Below are 26963 nucleotides of genomic sequence, written 5' to 3' on the forward strand. Positions count from 1 at the left end.
CCTCAGGGGCTCTGCCAATGTGACATGGCACCCTCAGACCATTCCAGCAAATTCTGAACTCCAATATTATGATTATTTATTTACTGTATATAACCCCTTCTCATGGTCTGTACATGAGAAGGGGTTACATACAAGTTACAGATATCACTTACAGTAAACAAACAATGACAGACTGATACAGAGGGGCGAGGACCCTGCCCCCGCGGGCTTACATTCTACAGGATTATGGGGAAGGAGACAGTAGGATGAGGGTTGCAGGAGCTCCGGTGTTGGTGAGGCGGTAGCTCCGGTGTTGGTGAGGCGGTAGCTCCGGTGTTGGTGACGCGGTAGCTCTGGTGTTGGTGAGGCGGTAGCTTCGGTGTTAGTGAGGCGGTAGCTTCAGTAGTGATGAGGAGGCAGCGGGGTCAGTGCAGGCTGTAGGCTTCCCTGAAGAGATGGGTTTTCAGGTTCCATCTGAAGGATCCGATTGTGGTTGATAGTCGGACGTGTTGGGCAAAGAGTTCCAGAGGATGGGGGATATTCGGGAGAACTCTTGGAGGCGGTTGGATGAGGAGTGAATAAGTGTGGAGGAGAGAAGGAGGTCTTGGGAGGACCGGAGATCACGTGAGGGAAGATATCGGGAGATCAGTTCAGAGATATATGGAGGAGACAGGTTGTGGATGGCTTTGTAGGTCAGTATTAGTAGTGTGAACTGGATACGCTGAGGGAATGGGAGCCAGTGAAGAGATTTGCAGAGGGGGGAAGCGGAGGAGTAGCGAGGAGAGAGCTGAATTAGTCGGGCAGCAGAATTAAGGACGGACAATATGGCACCTCTTCCCTTCTGAGCTTTGCACTGTGCCTCAAAAGTAGTATTCCCCTACCTATAGGGTATTTGTGTACTCAGGAGAAATTGCACAACAAATTATATGGTGCAATTTCTACTGTTACCCTTATGAAAATGCAAAATTTGGGTCCAAAATAACTTTTTTTGTGGAGAAAATGTGTTTTTTTTTTAATTTTCATGGCTCAATGTTATAAACTTCTGTGAAGTACCTGGGGGTTCAAAGTGCTCACCACACATCTAAATGTATTCCTTGAGAGGTCTAGTTTCCAAAATGGTGTCACTAGTGGGGGTTTCCACTGTTTAGGCACATCAGGAGCTCTCCAAACAAGACATGATGTCGACTAATGATCCCAGGAAATTTAACATTCAAAAAGTCAAACGGAGCTCCTTCCCTTCCGAGCTCTGTCATGCGCTCAAACAGTAGTTTTCTCCCTGATATGGGGTATCAGCGTACTCAGGATAAATTACAAAACAAGTTTCGGGGTCCTTTTTTCCTGTTGCTCTTGTCAAAATAAAAAAATTGGATCTAAAGTAATTTTTTTGTTCATTTTTTTTCCCCACATTCCAAAAAATTCTGTGAAGCACCTGAAGGGTTAATTAACTTCTTGAATGTGGTTTTGAGCACCTTGAGGGGTGCAGTTTTTAGAATGGTGTCACTTTTGGGTATCTTCTTTCATCTAGACCCCTCAAAGTGACTTTAAATGTGAGATGGTCTCTAAAAAAAATGGTTTTGTAAATTTTGTTTGAAAAATGAGAAATCGCTGGTCAACTTTTAACCCTTATAACTTCCTAACAAAACAAAAATTGGTTCCAGAATTCCTACAATCTTATATCCCAAACAGACAATATTATTTAGGGACATATTGGGAAAACATAATAAATCATTATGATTATCAGTGATCCGTGTCTACAGCCCATAAATCTCAGACGTCGGCTGCAGTCACTGTAAAACGATGATAATTATAGTCAAAGTCATTAGTAGACGTTTCTTCAACTTAAAAAAAAAACAAAACAAATATCAAAAATAGTTTTACGTACAGAGCAAAAAAAAGCGCCCTAATTTTACGGACAGTTCTGGAATTTCTGGACGGTTGGTGACCCTTTTCTCCAAGCTCCACACCGCCTTCTCCGTACACAGCTCCAGTCTGCGCTGCTGGAGGAAAAGTCTCATTGCTCCGCTCTGGTGACAGAATGGCGCACACTGGTGGAGGAGGAGCTTCCCTCTATGTGGGAGGAGCTGCACATGTTGTATCCTGGCAGCTGCAGGACCTGTGGTGATGTCATGGTCATGTGATCAGTCAATAAAAGAGGAGGAGTAAAGCAGTGGAGCTCTTGCATTGTGCAGCACTTCCTGTCATGTGACCAGTGTGAAGTTCTGCACTTCTCTAGCCGCTAAGATCTACCACGTCTATCCTGTGTGTAACTGATCACATGACTGTGACATCACCGCAGGTCCTAGGAGGTCACATCTGATCGGTGACCGGTCAGGGTGCGTGCGACTTCTCTCAGTCCTGTATAATTCCCAATTCGTGAGATCCTGTACTTTATTTTTAATAGACGATGGTCCTTTCCATCAGTGACCCCCCGAGGATGGAGCAGGACACAGACCACATGGCGGCTCGGATATTAGACCTCACCCTGGAGATAATCTACTGGATCACTGGAGAGGTGAGACCTTCACATCACTCTGATCTCTAGTAAACCCTTAGCGACGGTCATCGTACATGCATGGCGGACATGAGGTCTTGCTGTATGGAGCGGCCTCAGGAGCCGTGTGACATACCAGCACCCTGGAATAACTGATGGTATCGATGCCACCTCCGATCACATTAGTTTCACCTCTTAAATGTGACATCAGCATTTAGGAGGCTTCGACATTGCGGCCGTCCCATCACACGACAGGATCGCAGGGTGCCGTTCAGATACAATGGCAGCGGGCGGCCTTCAGCCTGCCACGCAAAATCTCCTATGAAGCTTGTGACTGAACCTCATAGAAAACCAGTGATTTTTCAATGCTCTGCAATACTACAGTGTACTAAAGAACTAAGGAAACTAGTTAAACTGTATAAAATATTTTAAGACTGAAGCTATGGAAAACAGTGATAGAATAGAGTCAGAGAATGTGCGAGAGTCCAGATGTGTGAGATTTCTGTGGGAGTGCACTAGTTGTTCGACATGGGTGACAGGTGAGGAGGACAGGGATGAGAATGTGAGTAGATGGTGGTCAGATAGAGGGAGAATAAGGCTGTGAAGTTAGATAGGGAGCAGAGACGGGTGAAGACCAGGTCTAATGTGTGTCCGTCTGTGTGGGTGGCTGAGGAGGACCACTGAGCAAGTCCAAATGAAGTGAGTGACAGGAGTTTGGAGGGTGCCGACTGGTGGGTGTCAATGGGGATGTTGAAGTAACCCATGATGATGGTGGGAATGTCAACAGAGAGAAAATGAAGAAGCCAGGTGGAGAACTGATCAATTCTTGGCCTCTGTGTAGTGATCGTGAAGAAGCCAGGTGGAGAACTGATCAATTCTTAGCCTCTGTGTAGTGATCGGTGTCTCCCCATACACAGGATCACACAGTAGTGAAGACGTCGTCTGGTGGGTGTGTGACCCCCCGTGTGTCAGGAGGGTGGAGCAGGACCCCGAGTGACATCACCGAGCCTCCACCTCATTCACTGATACATGAGCAGAAGATCCTAGAACTGACCAATAGGATCACTGAGCTGCTGAGCGGAGAGGTGAGCGCTGCCGGGAATGCTGGGACATTATACAATAACGCCGGGGAAGGGGTGTGCTAATGACGGGTCATTGTGTGTGTCAGGTTCCTATAAGGTGTCAGGACGTCACCGTCTATTTCTCCATGGAGGAGTGGGAGTATATAGAAGGACACAAGGATCTGTACAAGGACGCCATGATGGAGGATCACCGGTCCATCACATCTCCGGGTAAGAGGAGACCTTCCTGGGTTGTAGAGAACAGGTCTGAGAGTCGTCTAGATTCCCCTTCATCTGCTCATCACATATAGACAATGTATTCAGTCACTGCGGTTATTTCCTATAGATGGATCCAGTCCGAGAAATCCCCCGGAGAGAAGTCCCAGTCCTCTATATTCCCAGGAGTGTTTAAAAAAAGAAGAAGATGTCTTCCTGGATCATCAGGTAGATGAGATGAGATTCCTAAAAATCCTCTATAGATGTAAGAAAACATCTATCTAATCTCCAGCCGCCGTGCTGTGTACTATGGATTTTATTCGATTTTAGCTTTCAGTAATGACTAGATGATAAAATGTACAAATATGAAAATAATACTGTGAGCAACTATTCTCTTTAATGTCACCACAAAGGACGGTGATATTTGGAAAGTCATCTCAAGAAGTGATAACAGGCTTCTATATTGTAAAAGCAACTAATGAATAATCTCGAACTGGTGTTTCTGAGCACAGCAGTACTCTTACCAAGAGGGTTCATGCACACAACTGTAAAATTCAAGTGCTATCAGTCATTTTTACCTATAGCAGTTGTCCTTATGTTATTGTATGGAGCTGTGCACATATCCAATGTTTTCCCTCAGATGGAATCAGTGTAACCTGGCGCGGTGCAGTATCCATGGGTGAGGTAGTCGTCTCTTGCGCCACAGCGCGTTTCTTGAAGTTGGAGCACCAAATACCTGTCCGCTGAGTTTGCTGTCTCTGCCAGCAGCCCTGTGGACACCTCACTCTCAGCTCCCAACTCTTGTATGGAGCAGCAGGAGCTTGGGATCGCTGCTCTATCCTGCCCCTGTACGAGAGCCTACAAACATGGGGGAATCAGGGCGCTTGGGATGGGCTTCTTCACTCTGGGTGGCACTGCTGTAAACTGCCTTAGGGTCTTGAGTTCCATCTTCACTCGGAAGATGGACACCGCAAACCACACCCCTCGGACCATCTTCCTTCAGAAATTGCACAACCTCTCTAGGTTGAAAACCCTGAGCATAAAATGGAAAGGGGCCATGCCGGACAGAACAGGTGTTGACATACACCATATCTTTTATGCATTCTTCTCCTAGGAGGCCGTTACCCCTATTGTGATCAAAGCATCCCCCTTGTCATTCGTCGGGTCAGGTACTCACCTCCAGGGCCGACCAGCTGGGCCATTCCTGTTCCTCCTTGTTCTTTTTAGTTCGGATCACATCCGCGACCCACCATGCCTTGGTAGCAGGAGGCTTTCATCTAAGAGAGAGGGCCACTTGCAGGGTCGGTGGGGAACCCACCAGTGTTTGGACCCATAAGGCCTCTAGGCGCTTTACCCATCCGAGGGCCATGAACCAGATTATCAGAGGCTCAGCTTCCTGCTCAGACCCTGCCTCAGTCTCCTCCATAAGGCAGCCCATACTCACTTCTGCTTCCCTCATTGCCATCAGTTGGCGCAACCGTCCTTGCCCTATTTTCTCCTCAATCGGTTCACTCTGTGCCAGACCTCCTTTCGAAAACTAAAAATCACACTCCACCATCATACTGCACTTATCTTCCTTCTCCGACTGGTGCCCATCATGGCTTCTGCCTTTTGCTGGGTGACGTTTTCTCTGGCTCACCATCCCGTTTCTCTGCCGCCCGTTCTCTTTAATCACAACTTACAAGTCAGGCCTTTTCCTTCCACTTTGTTTTCCTACAATGGCCACTCTGCTGTAGGCTGGCACTTCCAGTCATAATACCCCCTCTGATAGATAGGCTGGACAACGCTTCTCGCCATTTCATTCCTTCTACATCCACGATGTGTGGGATCTTCTTGTTATTCCTCACCACTAACCGCCATTATGAAGTTCATGTTCGGCGCCATCTTGGACCGCACAACAGTTGCCATCCTTTACGTAACGTTAGTCTTCTCCACATCACTCTGTTCTTCTAGCTGCAAGATTCGATCCTGCCGACTACACCAAGTGTAACGGGGCGATAGCTTTGGGCAAGGTACTCACCTGTGGCACCCCAGCACGTTAGATGAAGGTAGGGTCATGACTGGAGGTGTGGACTTGTAGTGTGAGGGAGCTACGCCCGTGCAGGCCACATGTAACCGATGTTGCTGGTTTCCTAGGACCAGATGTTTCACAGTTCAATACGGGAGACCACCATTCAAAAATAAACTTTTTACTGAACAGTAAATTGGTAGGGATTATATACAGTAGATGGCGTGTACACAACTTTATGAATGTTTCCTTCACAATACCGAGCATTTTCCACAAAGTTTCATTTCCTTCCTCTTTACTCGCTTATTCCCAATTCACAATATCAACATCGATAACGCACATCACAGTTTACAGTATAATAACGCTTCTTTCTTTTGAACATGGACAATACATTGGTCCGAAAAAAAAAAATCAGTATGCACGAGTTACATCCGATTAATGGGTCGTATTCGGCCATTCTTGTCTATGGTTCCGTGGAAAATAATCACACTGCTCTTGGATGACATTCAAGTGCGGTCCAATATGCGCAGACTGAATGCAGAAAAATCGGATTGATGTCTGCTCAGAGTATGATTAGCATATTCAGCCTGAATTTCTTGGATGGTGAGAAATACGGTCGTGTGACCCTAGCCATAGACTCAGATAATTTTATGCCGAAAATTTTCTGTCTGTATAATACTTCAATGATGGTTCCTTTATTTTCTCATGTCTATACTGTGCGATTCTTGCAGGAAAGTTTTGGTGGAATGATGAGTGGATTTGAAAACCCCACACCGGTGCCAGTAACTGGTAAGAGCCGCTCGCACATTATTATTGCTACTATTATTGTTAATGATTCATCCATATCATTCATTCATATTTTTTGCACTGGTGGAATGTGACACAATATGGACAGACACAATTAGATCCTCAAAGAAGATTTTAGTGCAGATAGCGATTCATAGTGAAGGTTACATGACACCAAAAGCAGAGGTTATTAGTTATTTATGGACCCCACGGGGCAAGAAACCGGATTGTGGTTTTCCTGAATCTTATGTTCCTATTGGGCTGGATATATGCAATGACAGACATGTCCTGATCCTTTAAAAGAAGTTTTCAATGAATAGACCAGGACGTTGCTGGTTCCTACGTTGGACTTTTGCGAGTATACAGGATTTAGGATGTTGTGTAGGCACCAAACAGGTCAGAAGACTATGTCTATTGTTTTATTGGTGGCAGAGTGTCCTAACTGGTTGTCCTGCTGCCTGGTGGGTTTTTTTGGTCCGTTAATATTCTGGATTTGATGAATGCTAACAATGCGTGTCCAGTTGGACCGGTTCCTCCTTTGTGCAATATCAATGTGTATTCTACTCATATGACCCTATTCATGGAAATGTTTTCGAGAGCATGTCTCAAGCAGCCATGAGACATGCAGCCGCGGAGACTCCAACATATTATTCGAGTACACCGAAGACACTCAGCCTTATCCCAGCACGTTCGCTCATCACTAATTACCATCTATGAGGATAAAGGGGTGACTCAGAAGGTAAAAGTGCTTGTTTTCTACCATGTCTCAGCAATTAAAAGATAAATTAGGCCGCATCACCCAACCAATACATCTCTATGCACAAATATTATGCTTATGGAAAACTGTCTGAATTGCATTTTGAGGTATATTCTAAAAAAAAAAAAAGGAATAAAAGAAGCAAAGTTTTATTAAAGCAAAGTTGTCAGCAGGATTTTGCTATTTAATCTGAAGACAGCATGAGGTAGGGGTTAAGACACTTAGGCTGGTTTCACATTTGCGTTTTTTTTTTTTGGGGGGGGGGTTTGCGCAAAAAAAGCATGCGTTTATTTTCCCTATACTTAACATTAAAAACGCATGCGGTTTTTTTGCATGCGTTTTGCCGCGTTTTGACAACGCATGCGTTTTTTCTATGCATGCGTTTGGTTGCAGAAATGCAACATGTAGTAATTTCTAGCGGCGTTTTTTTGCCGCAAAAAAAGTATTGCTGTCTATGTAAACGCATGCGTTTTTAAGCACATGCGTTTGCATGCGTTTTAATAGAAAAACACAAGAATACACACTGATAAGCCAACCCCCAACCCTAACCCTAACCATAAGGGATCCTAACCCTAACCCTAAAGGTTAGGGTTAGGATCTCTAGGGTTTGGGTTAGGGTTAGGATCCCTTAGGGTTAGGGTTAGGATCCCTTAGGGTTTGGGTTAGGGTTAGGGTTAGGATCCCTAGGGTTACTAGGGATCCTAACCCTAACACTAGCTATTTCTGTTTATAGTGGGTTTTCTTGTTGATTTTGATGATTAGCAGCTGTCACACACTTCTCATCATGCGTTTCAAAAACGCAAACGCAGGAAAAAACGCATGTAAACGCGTCAAAACGCCGCGTTTGTATTAAAACATGCAAAAACGCATGCGTCTAAAAAACGCAGCGTTTAAACGCGTTTTTTCACCAAATGCGTTTGCGTTTCAAATGCTGTGTTTTTAAACGCAAATGTGAAACCAGCCTGAGTGTGTCTTTTACTTAAAGTGAAGGTTTTATCACTAGGACATTATCATTGCCCAGACTGGCTGCATCCCTGTCTGACCACCCCCTCCTGTTATAAGTAGCTCACTGTCAATAGACAAAGTACACAGAAAACTGTAGTGTTGGTAGGCTCAGCTTTCTGAGATCTTCTACATGATACATCTAAGAACTCTGATTGTATCACAGCTGCCGCACCTAGTAAACTAAGTGATACATAATTGGAATCAGGGTCTATTTTCCTACATAATCCTGTTCTCACATGAGGTAGCAAAACCTGATGACAGATTCCCTTTAAAAACTGTGATTTCAGGTCTTTAGGTCAAGTGTAAAACTGTATATGGTGAATACTAATCATCTGCCGAGGATAGTGCGGCGCCCCAGGGTCTTGGTCATCACAGTGGTATTGCTTTCCTCTCGGGGAGAGTGATGCTACGTTTGGAGGCAATGAAGGAGAACTCTTTGTCAGGTAACACAATGCATGCAACATGTTCACACTCCAGACCAGAAGGGGGAGCTCTAAGCCTTTTTAAGATGAACTCCCCTATAAGAACATCCTGATCTGGAGGGAAAGGGTTCAGTTTCTGTCAAAGACAGAGGGAAAGGAAGCATAGGAGCCGTGTAGCCTAAAGTGCTGCAGCTCCTGGGAAGAGACATTCAGAAGGCAGAACTCTATTGCACAGAGCGTAAAGGAAGTCAGAGCAAAGGAGAGGATATCAGAGGAGAACAGCCCTACACAGGCTGCCTCCTTCTGAGGCGCAGGATCCCGGTAGCCGGAACACCGAGGGAGCAACGATCCTTTATGCCTTGCTCCAGAGACTGGCAGGACAGCTAATTTCACGTTACCTGTCCGCCCCTACACCCAGGAGGCAAGGTGGCACCCCTTAGAGGCTGGGGCATGATAGAGTCCCTGTAAAACGCCTCAAGCCACCGGTCATACGGGTTTGTCCTATCCATCTGGGGAACAGAGAGAGACATAACATCTAGAACATCTACAATAGTTGTGAGGACCTTATGAGAGGCTCAGCAGTAAGGTACTACAACACACAGCACTAGAGGAAGGCTACTGATTTCTACCTGGACAAGGGGACTCTGGATTTGCCTCCAAACCGGCCAGACTCTGCCTACCCTGTGATCTGGTGCCCTGGACTGTGGATGCTGAAGCCTTGAGTAAAAGGTAAAGAGACTGCACCTTTGTGTCCTCGTTCTTCACTGCGCCTTTCACCATCCACCATCTACACACTGGGAAGCCCTGGGGACATACTTCACCTGAGGGAAGGTATACCATCTAGCTGCCATAACATCACCCCAGCGGACCCCTTAAAGCAGCGTTGGTCACCCTGACCGAATACCCCAGGTCGCATCACAAACATATCCCTTTAAAGACCTTTCCCTTTTACAACGGACATCCCAGGGCCACGGACCGGGTCGGGCCATCGTGACATCCCCCTGTGAACCGAAGGACCCGGTACCGAGTACCCCGCTGCCCTGAAGGAGCGATCCAATAGCAATTTTCAGAAAACATGCAGCTCGAAGAAATAAGTCTTAAATATGGCAGTGGGATGTTTAAATTATGAAGTAAGTTGGTGGTAAATCCTTAGCTGAACAGAGAGCAATTGTAGGGTGGCACACAGAGATGAATAAAGAGATACCGTAGTGGGTGAGGCAGCATAGATGAGAGCTTGTGGAAGGGATTGCTAAGTCTAAAGTGTATTTTATAATGGATAATCAACCTGTAAATGAAAATTGCACATTATTATTAGTAACTGTTTTCTTGCATGTCCATTTTGCTTTGTTTTTTTGTTGTTTTTTTAATTATTTTATTTGGTAATGAGTTTCTCTATAAAGCTTGGTGGATTTATAACTATTATTTATTTATTTTTATTTATCTACTGTATATTACTCACTTATCTAGCATCATTAATTCCACAGCGCTTTAAAGACATCATTATAACTGATATTTTTATTTTTGGGGAAATAAAAAATGTTGCTTTATTTTTTGTTTTCCAGTTGAAGACTGGATGACACCCTTCTATGAACATTCTTTTTTATCTCCTTATGATGAATTAGAAGATAACTATAGCACACAAGCTAATTCCATGACTCCGAATGTACCCATTGTCTTTCAAAGTGAAGATCTGCCCACTGAACTTGTCAGCCACAAGAAATCTTCATGTAATCAATTACCAAAAGGCAAACAAAGAACTGAACGTAGGCAGGGTAAAACATTACCATCTGGGAAATGTATTAACAAGAAATCTAACCTTTCTGTGCAAGGAAGAATGAACAAAGATGTTAGGCCATTTACATGTTTAGAATGTGGGAGGTGTTTTGGCTATAAATCAGTATTTCTTGAACATCAGAGAAGTCACACAGGGGAGAAGCCATTTTCATGTCCTGAATGTGGAAAATGCTTCAGTCAAAAATCATATCTTGTGGATCATCTAAGATCTCACACAGGTGAGAAACCATTTTCATGTTTAGAATGTGGGAAATGTTTTGGTAAGAAATCAATTCTTCGGGAACATAGAAGAACTCACACAGGGGAGAAGCCATTTTCATGCTCAGAATGTGGGAAATGTTTTGGCCACAGATCAGATCTGGTTATACATCAGAGAACTCACACGGGAGAGAGGCCATTTTCATGTTCAATTTGTAGTAAATGTTTTGGCAACAAATCGGGTCTCATTAAACATCAGAAAACTCACACAGGAGAGAGGCCATTTTCATGTTCAGTGTGTGGGAAATGTTTTTGTCAGAAATCTGGTCTTGTATATCATCAGAGAGCTCACTCAGGGGAGAAACCATTTTCATGTTCTGAATGTGGGAAATGTTTTGGACAAAAGGTAAGTCTTGTGGGACATCTAAGAATCCACACAGGGGAGAAGCCGTTTTCATGTTCAGAATGTGGGAAATGTTTTAGCCAGAAATCTAGTCTTATAAATCATCAGAGAATTCATTCAGGAGAGAAGCCATTTTCATGTCCTGAATGTTGGAAATGTTTTGGGCTGAAATCTTATCTTGTGGAACATCTAAAGATTCATTCAGGAGAGAAGTCATTATAATTCTCAGAATGTGGAAATGTTGCAGATTTGGAGATTCATTGTAGGACCTACAGTCATGGCCAAAAGTATTAACACCCCTGCAATTCTGTCAGATAATACTCAGTTTCTCCCTGAAAATGATTGCAATCACAAATTCTTTGGTATTATTATCTTTATTTAATTTGTCTTAAATGAAAAAACACAAAAAGAATTGTCCTAAAGCCAAATTGGATATAATTCCACACCAAACATAAAAAAGGGGGTGGACAAAAGTATTGGCACCATTCAAAAAAACATGTGATGCTTCCCTAATTTGTGTAATTAACAGCACCTGTAACTTACCTGTGGCACTTAACAGGTGTTGACAATAACTAAATCACACTTGCAGCCAGTTGACATGGATTAAAGTTGACTCAACTTCTGTCCTGTGTCCTTGTGTGTACCACATTGAGCATGGAGAAAAGAAAGAAGACCAAAGAACTGTCTGAGGACTTGAGAAACCAAATTGTGAGGAAGCATGAGCAATCTCAAGGCTACAAGTCCATCTCCAAAGACCTGAATGTTCCTGTGTCTACCGTGCGCAGTGTCATCAAGAAGTTTAAAGCCCATGGCACTGTGGCTAACCTTCCTAGATGTGGACGGAAAAGAAAAATTGACAAGAGATTTCAACGCAAGATTGTGCGGATGTTGGATAAAGAACCTAGACTAACATCCAAACAAGTTCAAGCTGCCCTGCAGTCCGAGGGTACAACATTGTCAACCCGTACTATCCGTCGGCGTCTGAATGAAAAGGGACTGTATGGTAGGAGACCCAGGAAGATCCCACTTCTTACCCCAAGACATAAGAAAGCCAGGCTAGAGTTTGCCAAAACTTACCTGAAAAAGCCTAAAATGTTTTGGAAGAATGTTCTCTGGTCAGATGAGACAAAAGTAGAGCTTTTTGGGCAAAGGCATCGACATAGAGTTTACAGGAGAAAAAAAGAGGCATTCAAAGAAAAGAACACGGTCCTTACAGTCAAACATGGCGGAGGTTCCTTGATGTTTTGGGGTTGCTTTGCTGCCTCTGGCACTGGACTGCTTGACCATGTGCATGGCATTATGAAGTCTGAAGACTACCAACAAATTTTGCAGCATAATGTAGGGCCCAGAGTGAGAAAGCTGGGTCTCCCTCAGAGGTCATGGGTCTTCCAGCAGGACAATGACCCAAAACACACTTCAAAAAGCACTAGAAAATGGTTTGAGAGAAAGGACTGGAGACTTCTAAGGTGGCCAGCAATGAATCCAGACCTGAATCCCATAAAACACCTGTGGAGAGATCTAAAAATGGCAGTTTGGAGAAGGCACCCTTCAAATATCAGGGACCTGGAGCAGTTTGCCAAAGAAGAATGGTCTAAAATTCCAGCAGAGCATTGTAAGAAACTCATTGATGGTTGCCGGAAGTGGTTGGTCGCAGTTATTTTGGCTAAAGGTTGTGCAACCAAGTATTAGGCTGAGGGTGTCAATACTTTTGTCTGGCCCATTTTTGGAGTTTTGTGTGAAATGATCAATGTTTTGCTTTTTGCTTCATTCTCTTTTATGTTTTTCATTTAAGACAAATTAAATGAAGATAATAATACCAAAGAATTTGTGTTTGCAATCATTTTCAGGAAGAAACTGAGTATTATCTGACAGAATTGCAGGGGTGTTAATACTTTTGGCCATGACTGTACTTCCTAATAATGTTTCCGGATGAATAACTTAATACTTAGAGGACCCATGTAACGATAGAGTCAGAGAATCTGTGGTGCAACCTTACGAAGCTCTATACACATGGCCACTGTCCTGTTCCTGACTGCCCTTCTAACGCTAAAGATCAGTGATTCTTTTCTTTGTATTCTGTGGACAAAGCCGATGACTAAATTGGTGTTAGAAGGGCAAGAAAAGATTGGGTCTCATTTACACTTCAACACAAAAATATTAATGCAAACTCTGTTAAAAAACACTACTCCTCTCATCTGAGGACCTCACCACATTCACTATATGTACAAAACAGTTAGGATACATTCCCTAATTATTGAATATACATTTTTCTTTTCAGTCCCATTGGCACAAGTATATAAAATCCCACACCTAGCCATGTAGTTTGCTTTTACCAACGTTTGTGAAAAAATTGGTTTTCTAAGTAGCTCACTGTATTTGAGCCTGGTACTGTAACAGGTTGCCTTTCTAAGTCAGTGATGTGTCTACCATCATTAGTATTCTATGATCAACTGTACGTTGTATTATTGAAAAGTTTGAGTTTAGGATTGACAGCTACTTAGCCACAAATTGGCAAACCATGCAATATCACAGAGCGAAGTCGCCATGGTGCATAAAAGTTGCTAATGCTCTACTGATTCATTAAATGCAGAATTCCAATTTCGCCTCGCCACCTGTCCACTTCACCGTTACCCATCTCATCCTTAACCACACTACAGTATTTATCCCAGCTGTAATATAGTTCTTCAATGTATCATTAAACACCATAGTTTTCCATTCTTTTAAAAATGCAACCATTACACCCATATTTAAGAAGCCATCACTCAACCAGTCCTCCTCGTCTAGCTTTCAACCCATTTCATTTACTCTTATTTGCCACTAAACTCCTTGGGTATCATGTCCACCTTGTACTCTCTTACCACTTCTTATCTAACTATTTGTGCAGCTACAATTAAGTTGCGACCTCACCATTCTAATCGCCTTAAGCAAAAATGCCAACAAACTGCTAATTGCGAAAACTAATCAACGTTACTCCCTAGTCCTCATCCTAAACCTGTCCTCTATCTTCGACCACTCCCTCCTATTACATATCCTTTCATCCCTTTGCGCTACTGATTTTACCCTCTTGTGGCTCACTTCATACATCACCAACCACACATTTAGCGTCTCCCACTACCACCACAGCCCACTCTCTCTCTGTTGGTGTCCCTCAAGGTTTTATCTCGAGATCCTTACTCTTCTCAATTTACACCTTTGCCTTGGGACATTTCGTAGAATCATGAGGCTTTTAGTAGCTTTTCTACTCTGATGTAACTAAAATAATACTCTCTGAACCAAACGTCATCTCACCTATGTCTAGAATTTTAGTAACCTTCTTCTCCTCCTGATTTCTTAAACTCAACATGTTTAAAACGGAATTTATTATTTTTCCACCACTTCCCCCATCAGAATTTACAATCGCTGCAAACGACTCCATGATTTTTTCATTCTCCAGTAACCCTTGACTCTGATCTGTGCTTCTCACATTCAAACACTTATCACACCTCCCACCTCCAACTTAAAAACATTTATTGAATCCACTCTCAACTTTGAAACGGAAAGAATGACTACTGCAACAGCCTTCTCTGTAGCTGCTAACGTTCTGGTTCCTTCCAATCCTTCCTTATCTCTGCTGCCTAATTAATCCATCTCTTCCCTCGCTACTCGTCTGCCTCTACCTTCTGGCAATGCTGTCATTGGCTCCCTACTGCTAGGATAATGTAGTTCAAAGTACTATCAATGTCTTACAAGGTCATCCATAATCTCATAATATACTGTACTTCTCTGACCTACGTTAGTACTACTTCTTCAATCATAATCTCTGGTCATTGGTCATCACAAGACCTTCTTTTGTCTGCTTCTCATGCAACCTTCGCAAGATTTCTCGAGTTCTTCCACCATACTCAGGAACTAGCTAGCTACTCCAAATGATCAGAGTCTCCCTGACCTTCAAAGCCTTCATAAGCCTACAACCTGCGTAAACCCTGCTGCTACCGCACTGTCATATCAGTAGCTTGACCCTCACCTACTGTATCCTTCGCTTGTAGATTATAAGCCCTCAAGGGCAAGTTCTTCACCCTATTGTACCTGTCACTTAGCCATGTGTAGTTTTACTTGCTTTATATCTAGTTGTGTATTGATAAATGACATATACTGTTTTCATCTGTACGGCTCTTATAGAATAAAAGGTGCTATAAAATAAATAATAATGAGAAGTGTTTTTATTTACTGACATTTATCCTTTTACCCAGCACCCCATCAGGTGTTACGGTAATTTGCTACTGATGTGGAATGACACAGAGTCTCAAGCTTCTGCAATTGTTGATAATAAGCCACTTAGCTTAAAATCTACCAAAACGTTCAAGGATTCGCATGCAAAGGGTACATGTAGCGGGATAAAGAGGTGGAAGAAATATCAGTTTTTACGATACAAAAACCTACATGCGTAAATTTAATTCCGAAAGCTAAATCCTATTATCAGTACCATAGAATTAAGTATATTCCGGGAGGAGAATATATCCAATGCAAAACTTGTAATAATATACAGTGGATATGAAAATTCAACACACAATTGTTAAAATGCCAAGTTTTTGTTAATATAAGAAAACACTACTAAGAAGAATCATTTCAGAAGTTTTTCTATCTTTAATGTCACCGATAAGCTGTACAAATCCATTGAGAAAAAAACTGAAATCATTTTGAGATAGAAAATAGAAATAGCAAATCTAAAATAATTATAATTTTATAGTCCAGGTTAAATACTTGTCAGTTCGTGGCTGCCGTTTAGAGATTTTAATTGATCCCATAGAGTTTTACTGTTCTAGGAGGATTTTCCTGCATTTTACAGCAGAATCCATGCTTCATAAACAGCTGACAACTTTCAACAAAGAAATCCCTTTGCAGTGCTATCAGGAGAAGGATACACAACATCTCAAAGGCATTAGATCTACCATGGACACTGTAAAGTCATCATCAGGAAGTGGTTTTTATTTGGCATAACAATGACGTTACGTTGAACTGGACGTCCCTCAAAAATTAATGACATGACAAGAAGAAAATTGGTCCAGGAGACTGCCAAGAGGCATACAGCAAGGAGCTTCAGGATTTTCTGGCAAGTAATGGTTTTGTACGGCATGTGACAACCTCCCATAGTCATATATCTAGCCTTTGGGGTAGGATGGAAAGATGGAAGCCTTTATAAAGAAAGACATCCAAGCCTGGCTATGTTTTTTCCACAACCTATATCAAGTTTGCCAAAAACATGTGGAAAACGTGTTATCGTGAGGTGCTCAAGTAGGTTACCAAAACCGATGTGCAGTAAAATAAACAACTTGGCACTCAACTTAGTATGTCATTGCAAAAGGATTTTGTATTATTTTTTTTTATTTCTGCAGACTGCAAAAATAATTAAAAAATCCTTTTGCAATGACATGCTAAGTTGAGTGCCAAGTTCTTTATTTTAGTCTCAGAATAATAACCTGAGGAGAAGAAAAGCTTAATTCCTAATCTGGAGCAAAAGGTATGCCAAAGGCTAGCGGTAAACTGAATCCTTCTATTGGAAATAATGTTTTTAGGAAAATCGCGTAACTTAACGACTTGAGAGATAATGTAGCTAAACGATTAGCCATAGGCAGTTTTACTAGAGGAACCAAGAGAACAATCTTGCTGAAACGGTCCATCACCACTCATACTACAGTATCACCAACAGGATTAGGCAAATCTATGTCTAGGTGGACACTAAACCTTGTTAGGCAAATGAAACACTGCAGGGGCCGGACAAGAGGTTTTAGACCTGTTGCAAACTCTGCACTTACGGTCATACACATCAACATCCTTTCGAGCACTCTGCTACTAAAAGGATCTGGACACAGCTCTCCAGCTGACAGATGAACCAGGATGTTCTGCTAACACAAAGTCAAACACTTCATTAAGAAGATCAATGAGAAGTGAGGGTGGCACAAACCGCTTGCCAGTTGGCAAGCCCTCCAGTGCACCAACCTGAACTTCCACAATGTGCTATCTGAGATCAATCACCAGAGCACCCACCGCCACCCCTTCAATAAGAATTTTGACTGGATTTTCATTCCTGAACTCTGGAACAAAACTATGTGATAAAGCATCAGGCGTAACATTCTTAGTACCAGGAAGATGTCTTTGAGAGATCAAACCGAGGATAAAAAATGTCGTACAGGGCCTGTCTAGTATTCAATAGTTGAACTCTACTTGTGATAATTCCGTAAAAAAACAAGGATGAAAGTAACTGTCTTTCTTCTGTGAAACAACAGCACTCATCCCCACAGAAGAGGCATCTACCTCGGCCACAAAAGGCAAATCAACATTGGGTTGACTAAGAACAGGATCTTTAGCAAAGGCTGCCTTGAGAGCAGCAACAGCATCAACAGCCTCAGTAGACCAAGAGGAAGAGTCAGCACGTTTCTTAGTCATATCAGTAAGAGGTTTGACTATGTCTGAAAAGTTGTTAATGAACTTCTGACAATAATTAGCAAAACCTAAGAATCTCTGTCAAGTTTTAAGATTAGTAGGTTGTACCCAATCAAGGACGGACTGTACCTTAACAGGATCCATCTGAAAACCTTTAGCAGAAAACAAATGACCCAAAACCTGAATCTCCTGCACCTAAAATTGACACTTCTCTAGCTTAGCAAACAGATGATTGTCACGAAGAAGCTGAACCACCTGTCGAACATGTCCCCGATGCTCCTCACAACCTGAATAAATCAAGATATCATCCACAAATCCCACCAAAGAAGAAAAAAATATAATTTACAAAGTTCTAAAACGTTGCTGGAGCATTTGTCAAACCGAATGGCATCACCAAATTTTCAAAATGACCCTTCGGTGTATTGAAGGCAGTCTTCCACTCATCACATTTGCGGATACGTATAAGGTTACATGCCCTTCTCAGATTCAGTTTAGAAAACAACTTTGTACCCGCTTGTTGATTAAGCAGATCACAAATAAGAGGTAATGAGTATGGATTATGTACAGTAATCTTATTAACCTCTCTAAAATCCAAACAAGGACGCAAACCTCCATCTTGTTTCTTAACAAAGAAATAATCCATGGCAACTGGCAAGGTGGAAGGCCTTATGTGACCCTCGGAGAGACTCTATTGAATGCATTCTTTCAAGTCACTTCTTTCAGGAAGAGAAAGGTTAGTAAGATGAGAGTAAAGGTACCTTCACACTAAACGATATCGCTAGCGATCCGTGACGTTGCAGCGTCCTGGCTAGCGATATCGTTCAGTGTGACACGCAGCAGCGATCAGGATCCTGCTGTGATGTCGTCGGTCGGGGCTAGAAGGCCAGAACTTTATTTGGTCACTGGCTCTCCCGCTGACATTGCTGAATCGGCGTGTGTGACGCCGATTCAGCGATGTCTTCGCTGGTAACCAGGGTAAAAATCGGGTTACTAAACGCAGGGCCGTGCTTAGTAACCCCATGTTTACCCTGGTTACCATCCTAAAAGTAAAAAAAACAAACGCTTCATACTTACCTTCGGCTGTCTGTCCCCGGCGCTGTGCTTTCCTGCACTCACTGTGAGCACAGCGGCCGGAAAGCAGAGCGGTGACGTCACCGCTCTGCTTTCCGGCCGCTGTGCTCACAGCCAGTACAGAGAAGCACAGCGCCGGGGACAGACAGCCGAAGGTAAGTATGAAGTGTTTGTTTTTTTTACTTTTAGGATGGTAACCAGGGTAAACATCGGGTTACTAAGCGCGGCCCTGCGCTTAGTAACCCGATGTTTACCCTGGTTACCTGCATCGTTGGTCGCTGGAGAGCGGTCTGTGTGACAGCTCTCCAGCGACCAAACAGCGACGCTGCAGTGATCCGGATCGTTGTCTGGATCGCTGCAGCGTCGTTTAGTGTGAAGGTACCTTTAGGCAATTTGGCTCTTGAGATAAATTCTTTAGCATGATCAGATGACCTATGCGGGGGTAGAACTTCACATTCAGTCTTAGAAAAAAATCCTCAAAATTCTGAATAAAATCTGGAAGAAGAGATCTCATAGATGTTAGTGATTTAGATAAACGACTGGGAAAACAAAACTTCCCCCAAGACTTAACCTCACAAGTCTCTGAATTGATTATAGGATTGTGTTTCACCAACCAGGGCATACCCAACACAACTTTAGCTGGTAAAGTAGGAAACGTACAAAGAAAGAAAAAAGCCAGCTCACCGATATGTGCAAGGAGCACGGAACTTCGTCCTGACTCGACGTAGTGCAGATCCAAGTAAAAGAGAAAAATGTTCCAGCTTCTTGATAAAATGTAAAACTTTAATCCATCATATAAAATAGTAGAAGACACACTCCTGGGACAATGCCATGTCACAAGTGAAGAAAGCTACGCGTTTCGACCATACGGTCTTAGTCACAGCTGTGACAAAGACCGTATGGTCGAAACGCGTAGCTTTCTTCACTTGTGACATGGCATTGTCCCAGGAGTGTGTCTTCTACTATTTTATATGATGGATTAAAGTTTTACATTTTATCAAGAAGCTGGAACATTTTTCTCTTTTACTTAAAGAAGGAAACACCATGAATGAAATAGATTACCTAACAGACCGGACATTCAGCGTCTCCCACTCACACACCACCTCCTCTCCTCGCCCACTATCTGTCGGAGTCCCACAAGGTTCAGTTCTAGGGCCCCTGCTCTTCTCTATTTACACCTTTGGCCTGGGACAGCTCATAGAATCTCATGGCTTTCAGTATCACCTCTATGCTGATGCTGATGAGATTTACATCTCTGGACCAGATATCACCTCCCTACTAACCAGAATCCCTCAATGTCTGTCCGCTATTTCATCCTTCTTCTCCACTAGATTTCTCAAACTCAACATGGACAAAACAGAATTCATCATCTTTTCCCCATCTCACGCGACCCCCCCAACGAACCTATCCATTACAGTAAATGGCTGCCCACTCTCCCCAGTCCCACAAGCTCGCTGCCTCGGGGTAATCCTTGACGCTGATCTCTCCTTCAAACCACATATCCAAGCCCTTTCCACTTCCTGCTGACTTCAACTGAAAAATATTTCACAAATCCGTTCATTCCTCAACCAAGAATCTGCAAAAACCCTAGTCCATGCCCTCATCATCTCTCGCCTTGACTACTGCAACCTCCTGCTCTGTGGCCTCCCCTCTAACACTCTCCCACCCCTCCAATCTATTCTAAACTCTGCTGCCCGACTAATCCACCTGTCCCCCCGCTATTCCCCGACCTCTCCCCTCTGTCAATCCCTTCACTGGCTCCCCATTGCCCAGAGACTCCAGTACAAAACCCTAACCATGACATACAAAGACATCCACAACCTGTCTCCTCTATACATCTGTGACCTCGTCTCCCGGTACTTACCTGCACGCAACCTCCGATCCTCACAAGATCTCCTACTCTACTCCCCTCTTATCTCCTCTTCCCACAATCGTATACAAGATTTCTCTCACGTATCACCCCTACTCTGGAACCCTCTACCACAACACATCTGACTCTCGCCTACCATCGAAACCTTCAAAAAAAAACTGAAGACCCACCTCTTCCGACAAGCCTACAACCTGCAGTAACCACCGATAGACCAAACCGCTGCATAACCAGCTCTATCCTCACCTACTGTATTCTCACCCATCCCTTGTAGATTGTGAGCCTTCGCAGGCAGGGTCCTCACTCCTCCTGTACCAGTTATGACTTGTATTGTTTAAGATTATTGTACTTGTTTTTATTATGTATACCCCTCCTCACATGTAAAGCGCCATGGAATAAATGGCGCTAAAACAATAAATAATAATAATAATGTGTGTAAAGGCTGGTGTCCCACTTGCAATTGCAATGCGAGAAATTCACACGAGGCTTTCGCCTCAATACCCGGCACTGCCACTGGCGTCTCGGACCAGAGCGTTCAGCTGCATAGAAATGCATGCAGCCACACACTCCAGTCCTGAGTGGCGACGGCAGTGCCAGGTATTAAGGCAAGAGACTCGCATTGCACTTGCAAGTGGGACACCGGCCTAACACTCCCACTCTCATGCACACATTCTCAACCTTAGAAGTAACATGACTTGGGTAAAGGTAGAATTATAAATTGCGGATATCTGACTAGGACGACCAAGAGTTGACACTGTGTACCCGCACTTGCTAGCAAGATCAATGTCAATGAGATCTAAGGCAGAACCGAAGTCAACAAATGCAGAGATAACTATAACTCTAGATTTAGTAGCCAAAAACAACCATTAGTGTGCATGAGAGATAACTTCAAGCCTTTAGAACCAGTGTCTTTACATATTAATGATTCTCATTATTGTATGTGAAACACTGATTCATTACGTGACCGGTTCAACCGCAGTATAAACCGAAACAAGTAGGTGTTTAAAGTTCAATTCCGTCCTTGGACTCTTGAAATGCCCCAATTTGCATTGGTTCTCCTGCCTCAATAGAATGAGAAGAAGAAGTCACTGAAACATCCTTAAATGTGTCCTTATCCCTAAGATGTCTGTCCAAACGCACTGCCAGTGACATTGCCTGTTCTAGGCACAACGGGGAGGGACTAGAAACCATCAAATCTCGTATCTGACTAGAAATTGATCTGGCAGAATTGATTGTGGAGAGCTGGATCATTCCAGGAGGTCCCCACTGCCCTCCGTCTGAACTGAGAGCAGTAGTCCTCCCCTTTACGATTTCCCTGAATCATCTTGCAGATCTTTGATTCAGCAACAGCAACTTTATCAGTTTCGTCATAAATGAGCCCAGAGCAGAGAAAAAAGTGTCAACTGAGGAAAACACTGGAGAATCCTCAGGCAGTGAAAATGCTCAATCCTGAGGATCTCCATCGCGAAACAACAGAACAATACCCATGCATTGATTTTCTCCTCCGAATAAGGCAGGACGGAGATGAAAATACAACTTACTTGAAGAAAAAAAATGGAAAACTTGCTTCGGACCCCGTTAAAACAATTTGGTAAATTTATCTTAGGCTCAGAAGACTGTTTTGGGTGGAATAGAACCTGCGTAGCAGCAGATAAAGCATGCTGTTGTTGCTGCTTGATGTCTGGCACCTCCAAAGACAAGGACCGCAATTGGAAAGCATCCATAATGACTGCTCAGCACTCAAAAATGTAGTGGGATGGTGATAATATGATAGTGTAGCAACTCAATCAGCAAAATAAGTAGCACACAAAAAAATTGCAATGGACCCTGCCGGTTCCTGTACAGACTAAAGATCCTGACCCTTCAACCCTAGTAGTTCCTGTGTGAGCCAAGATAGCCCTAACCCAACATTGGACAATGGCAACTTCATTCTATGCTGCCTGAAAGGCAGTCAAGCACTTCTCGTTCCTCCTAAAGAACCGGAAGACAGAGTAGAGTAAAAATTACCTACAGAAGGGAAACTGTGCTGAAATAGAAAGAGATCCCAGAGTGAGTAAAACAATCCATGAAATACAAAAGAAAGGATTAAGCATCTAATGTTCTCTGTAGAAAGAAAAGATAGGCGCAGGATAAAGAACATAAACAGCAAAGAGATAAACCTAGCTGGCATTTCACTGACTGCCTTAAACTACAGCAATATGGCTGGAAAATGAGACTATCACCAATAGGAAGTACCAGCAAGGAGAAAGTATATAAATGTGCACCCGAAAGGTGATAGGGCAGACAAATTAGTAAATGAAAACACCTGTCATCTTAAAAAGACTGAAGCAATGATAACAGACACTAAACTCCCGGGAAAATGGTGTATCTTCTATGCAGGGCCGGACTTAACATTTTGCAATTCTGGCAAATGCCAAAAGGGCCGGTCTGGTTGTGGGCTGCCTTGTTTGCTATGTTGCTAACATAATCAATGTTCTCAAGACACCCATACTGTTAACAGTTGTGATGGAGCACAAAGCTGGTCACTCCGTCACTTACCTCAGCATGCCGAGGGTATAATTAAAAATATTGGTCTTGTAGAAAATCTTCCTTTCCTCCATCCAGGGTGATATTAGTAATATTGTCGGGGTCGTCACGACAATACCCTTCATCCACCAGTCATTCCAAATCAGATTAAAAGCAGTGGTACCGGAGTGAAGAATGAGTCAGACAAAAGCTGGTTCAAACTCAGAGTCTGCTTATGCTTCCACACGTAGTGGTAACCTCACAGCAACTACTGAACTTTATTTCCTAAAACACAATATTACATGGTCCATTGGGGGAAGGTGTGCAGAGGGCGGGGTTAGGCGGGGGTTAAGCAATGTATCTAGTATTCGGTCCTTCTGATTGGCTCTGACATCATCTGATGAATCTTCCTTTGTCCACATCTTGTCCACATCGCTTTAAGTATCATTTCCAGAGAAATGATACTTGTCCTTCTGGAATGTGAAACTTGTTTCTTCAGCCTGAAAGTGGGGCAAAGGTGAATACTGGCAGCCATCTTAAATACAGTTAAATTTTCATTAGCAAGCGAAGGGGAAAAACTTATTGTTTCACAGCATAAGAATATATAAAAGTACAAAAGTGTATAAAGACGTATATTTTTACCTTGACAATCCCCCCTAAACACTAAGTTTTTCCCTAAAAAGAAAGATCCTTCGAGACTGTCCATGTGATGGGGAAAGGGGAGGTGGATTTCTTCATCCAGACACCTCAGAAGCTCTCCCCTTGTGAGAGGCCTCCAGGCAGCTGAACCCTTCACTAGCTTCACATGGAGTTCTCCCGCTGTCCCTAAACTAAATCTCTTTGCATCACCTGAGAGTAAGGGGTATTGTCTATCTTCTTCAGGGGGCGTACTTAGAGATTTCCCCTGGATCAGTGCCATTGTACTCTAGTGGGTCTACCTCTTGGTTGAGGAAGGTGCCAGTCGGAGTTGCCTCAGTGATAACCTTTTTATACAGGGGAATAACACAACAGAGGATTATCGATCCAACTACAAGAAGGGCAATCAGTAATAGACAAGCCTGTTGAAGGAATCCTTTGAGCCCACCCAACCAACCGGGAAAAAAAAAGATATGTCTACTCCAGCATTAGATTTTAATTCTGCTGCTAATCCATTTATCTTTTTAAGGGCTATCATGGTCTTTCCATTTACTCCAGAGTTCTGAGGGATATAGGTACAACATTCCTCTCCCACCATCCCACAGACTCCTCCTTTCTCAGCTAAGATCATATCAAGGGCTAGTCGGTTTTGGAGGGTCATTCTAGTGTTAGGGCTCAATTCCTCAACTATACCCTGGAAAGCATCACAGATAAAATTGACAAACCTTTGTTCACTGTAATATATATAATTGATCCAATCAACATTTTTATTAATCTGCACCTGCGGGATTATGGAAGCAAAGCCAGCATAAATCTGATTCTGGGCCTTAAATTGGTCAGGCACCCCCCTTGGAACTCCAATGCCATCGACATACACCAATGGATCTTCTTCATAACTCATGTGGAGCTGATCGAGACTTCTCCTCTTTCTGGTATATTCATCAGATGTCTCTGGATCCCAAGGTAGAATCTTGAACTGCACAGCTAGTTTAACAAGGGTGCATTGACCTGTCCAGGCATTAGGCAACCTAGGACGGAGCTTACCATCTCCATATAACCAATAAATGTCGTACATATACTGTGTATGATTAGCTAGCAAATCAGTATCTAGGGAACTGTTCTCTTTGCAGAAACCTGTCTCGAAGACCCCTACTGGTGTACCTGTAGTGTCGTGGGAATTATAGCAGGTATAATTATCAGCTAATACGGTTATCCCTCCTGGGACCTTTAGTTTGGGTGCTTCATGAATTAGTGGGACATAATCTGAGCAATCAGTGGACTTTAGACCCTTCAACAGATTCATAACACAGGCAGTAGTATTGTCATCAGGAAAAAACAATGCACGTGTGTATAGATGTGTATCCGCTGCAGCACAAGCAATACATCCTACAGAGATATTCTGGACTCTTACATTGTATCTTACCCATTCTAACCATAAATTTGTCCTTGGGGCTGTTTGTGTTTCTATGGAGAAAACTTCTTGCCAACTAAGACCTGGAAAGGGGATTACTTCGTTAACTATATTTTGCAAACGTTCACCTGGGCCTGTTTTAGCTGTACTGGTAACGGGGGCCTTGGTTGGTCTGAAGCTAATATCCTGGAGCTGTATATGGCCTAAATTCCCATAGTATCCACTATTAAACACATTATGAAAATATCTTCCCAGCACAATTGTTATCTCTGGTAACACATATACAATACTGGATAATTCCCTCTACCACCCGCTGAGTCTCGGGGCACTTGACTACATCGCAGAAATCAAATCACCAGATATTTACCGGGGCCGTTAGGTTTACCCAGAGAATAGTGGCACCGGAATTCTTATTTACAATAGGGGCCGGAAAGGTAGGGGCGAAGATGGCCCCCTGCCTCAGGACCAAAAACAACAGCAACATTTTCCTTCGATCATCACTGTGACTAAGCGCTGGTTCGGTCTCTTTTGCAGTGTGAAGCGTAGATCCAGGTGCTCTTTCCTTCAAGTTTTACTGACATAGCTTTTCACGACCATAAGACCACCAGGCTTCAAATTGTGACAAATATCGGTTTCTGCTGAATCTGGAAGGGAAGAAGAAACTAAAACATGGGTGTTAGCAACATTTTTTTACTAAACTGAATAACATATTGAACAGCACGGTCAGTTTCCTCTATAACTACTGAGACTGAAAATTTGCAACTGAGAACCTAGCACCAAACAATATCTCATATGGGGACAGGCCATGTTTTGCAATAGGGGTAGTACAAATGTGTAAGAGCCCTGGCCATGGAGCCGTAGTCTCCTGCATCACTTTGGTCAATTGTCCCTTCAGTGTGCCGTTCAGCCTCTTAACTTTCCCACTAGATTGTGGATGGTACGGAGTATGGAGGGCTACAGTGGATCCAAGCATTGTCAGAACCTCCTGATACACATGAGAAGGAAAGTCCGGGCCTTGGTCACTTTCAGCAACTTCTGGAAACCATATCTGCATATAACTTCCATCACCAGTTTCTTCGCTGTGGTCTTTGCAGTCACGTTGGTAACGGGGAATGCTTCTGGCCAACTGGAGAACATGTCGACAACCACCAGACAATATTCATACCTTCCAGACTTCGGCAACGTGATGTGGTCCACCTGGAGCTTTTGGAAAGGATAGTCGGGCTTAGCAAGATGCTTCGGGGTTACACGTTGAGGTTGACCGGGATTGCAGGTCTGACAGATACCTCGATGTGTGGGCCCATGCGCCCACGTGACAATAGCAGGGTACATCCGCTTAGGGAGACACACAAGTTGGTCCTTTTTCCAGCGACCATTGTCCATACATGCTCCATCAGCTTCCACTGCTTCACTTCTTCCTTTGGAAATATTCTCTGCATCATCATTAAGCGGTCTCGCGGGGTCCGACAGAAAACCTCAGTCTGGCATAGATCATCAGGTTCCTGTAGAGTCAGTGTTTCTTGTAACTGTTTACGCTGAGAGCGTGTGGTCACCATAGCTGGTATGGTCTGTTCAACGGGTAGAAGAGCAGCGGCTTTTGCTTGCATATCCGCAAAGGCGTTACCACCAGTCTGTGGACTGTTCCATAGTACCATGCTCCTTAACTTTGATAATGGCCACCTGGGTAGGTAATTCGATTGAGTCCATAAGGGTTTAACAGCTTCAGCATTCTCCACTGGGTCCCGGCGGTAGTAACAAATCCTCGATTGGTCCATAGAGCTCCGAAATCATGAGCAATACCAAATGCATACTGTGAGTCCGTGTATATTAGCCCGCCTGTCTTTGGCCAGAACACATGCAGTAGACAGATCCTGACATTCTGCTTCTTGTGCTGACAGGGAGGGAAGGAGTGCAGCTCCGTGCACTACAGTGC

At 43.4% G+C, this 26963-nt stretch overlaps 1 pseudogene; it reads left to right on the forward strand.

The window, feature by feature from the left end:
* Positions 1-26963, forward strand: part of LOC138637638 (zinc finger protein 729-like) — a 304899-nt pseudogene that overhangs the window by 259388 nt on the left and 18548 nt on the right.

Source organism: Ranitomeya imitator, chromosome 5 (assembly GCF_032444005.1).
Source record: "Ranitomeya imitator isolate aRanImi1 chromosome 5, aRanImi1.pri, whole genome shotgun sequence".
NCBI classification, from domain to species: Eukaryota; Metazoa; Chordata; class Amphibia; order Anura; family Dendrobatidae; genus Ranitomeya; species Ranitomeya imitator.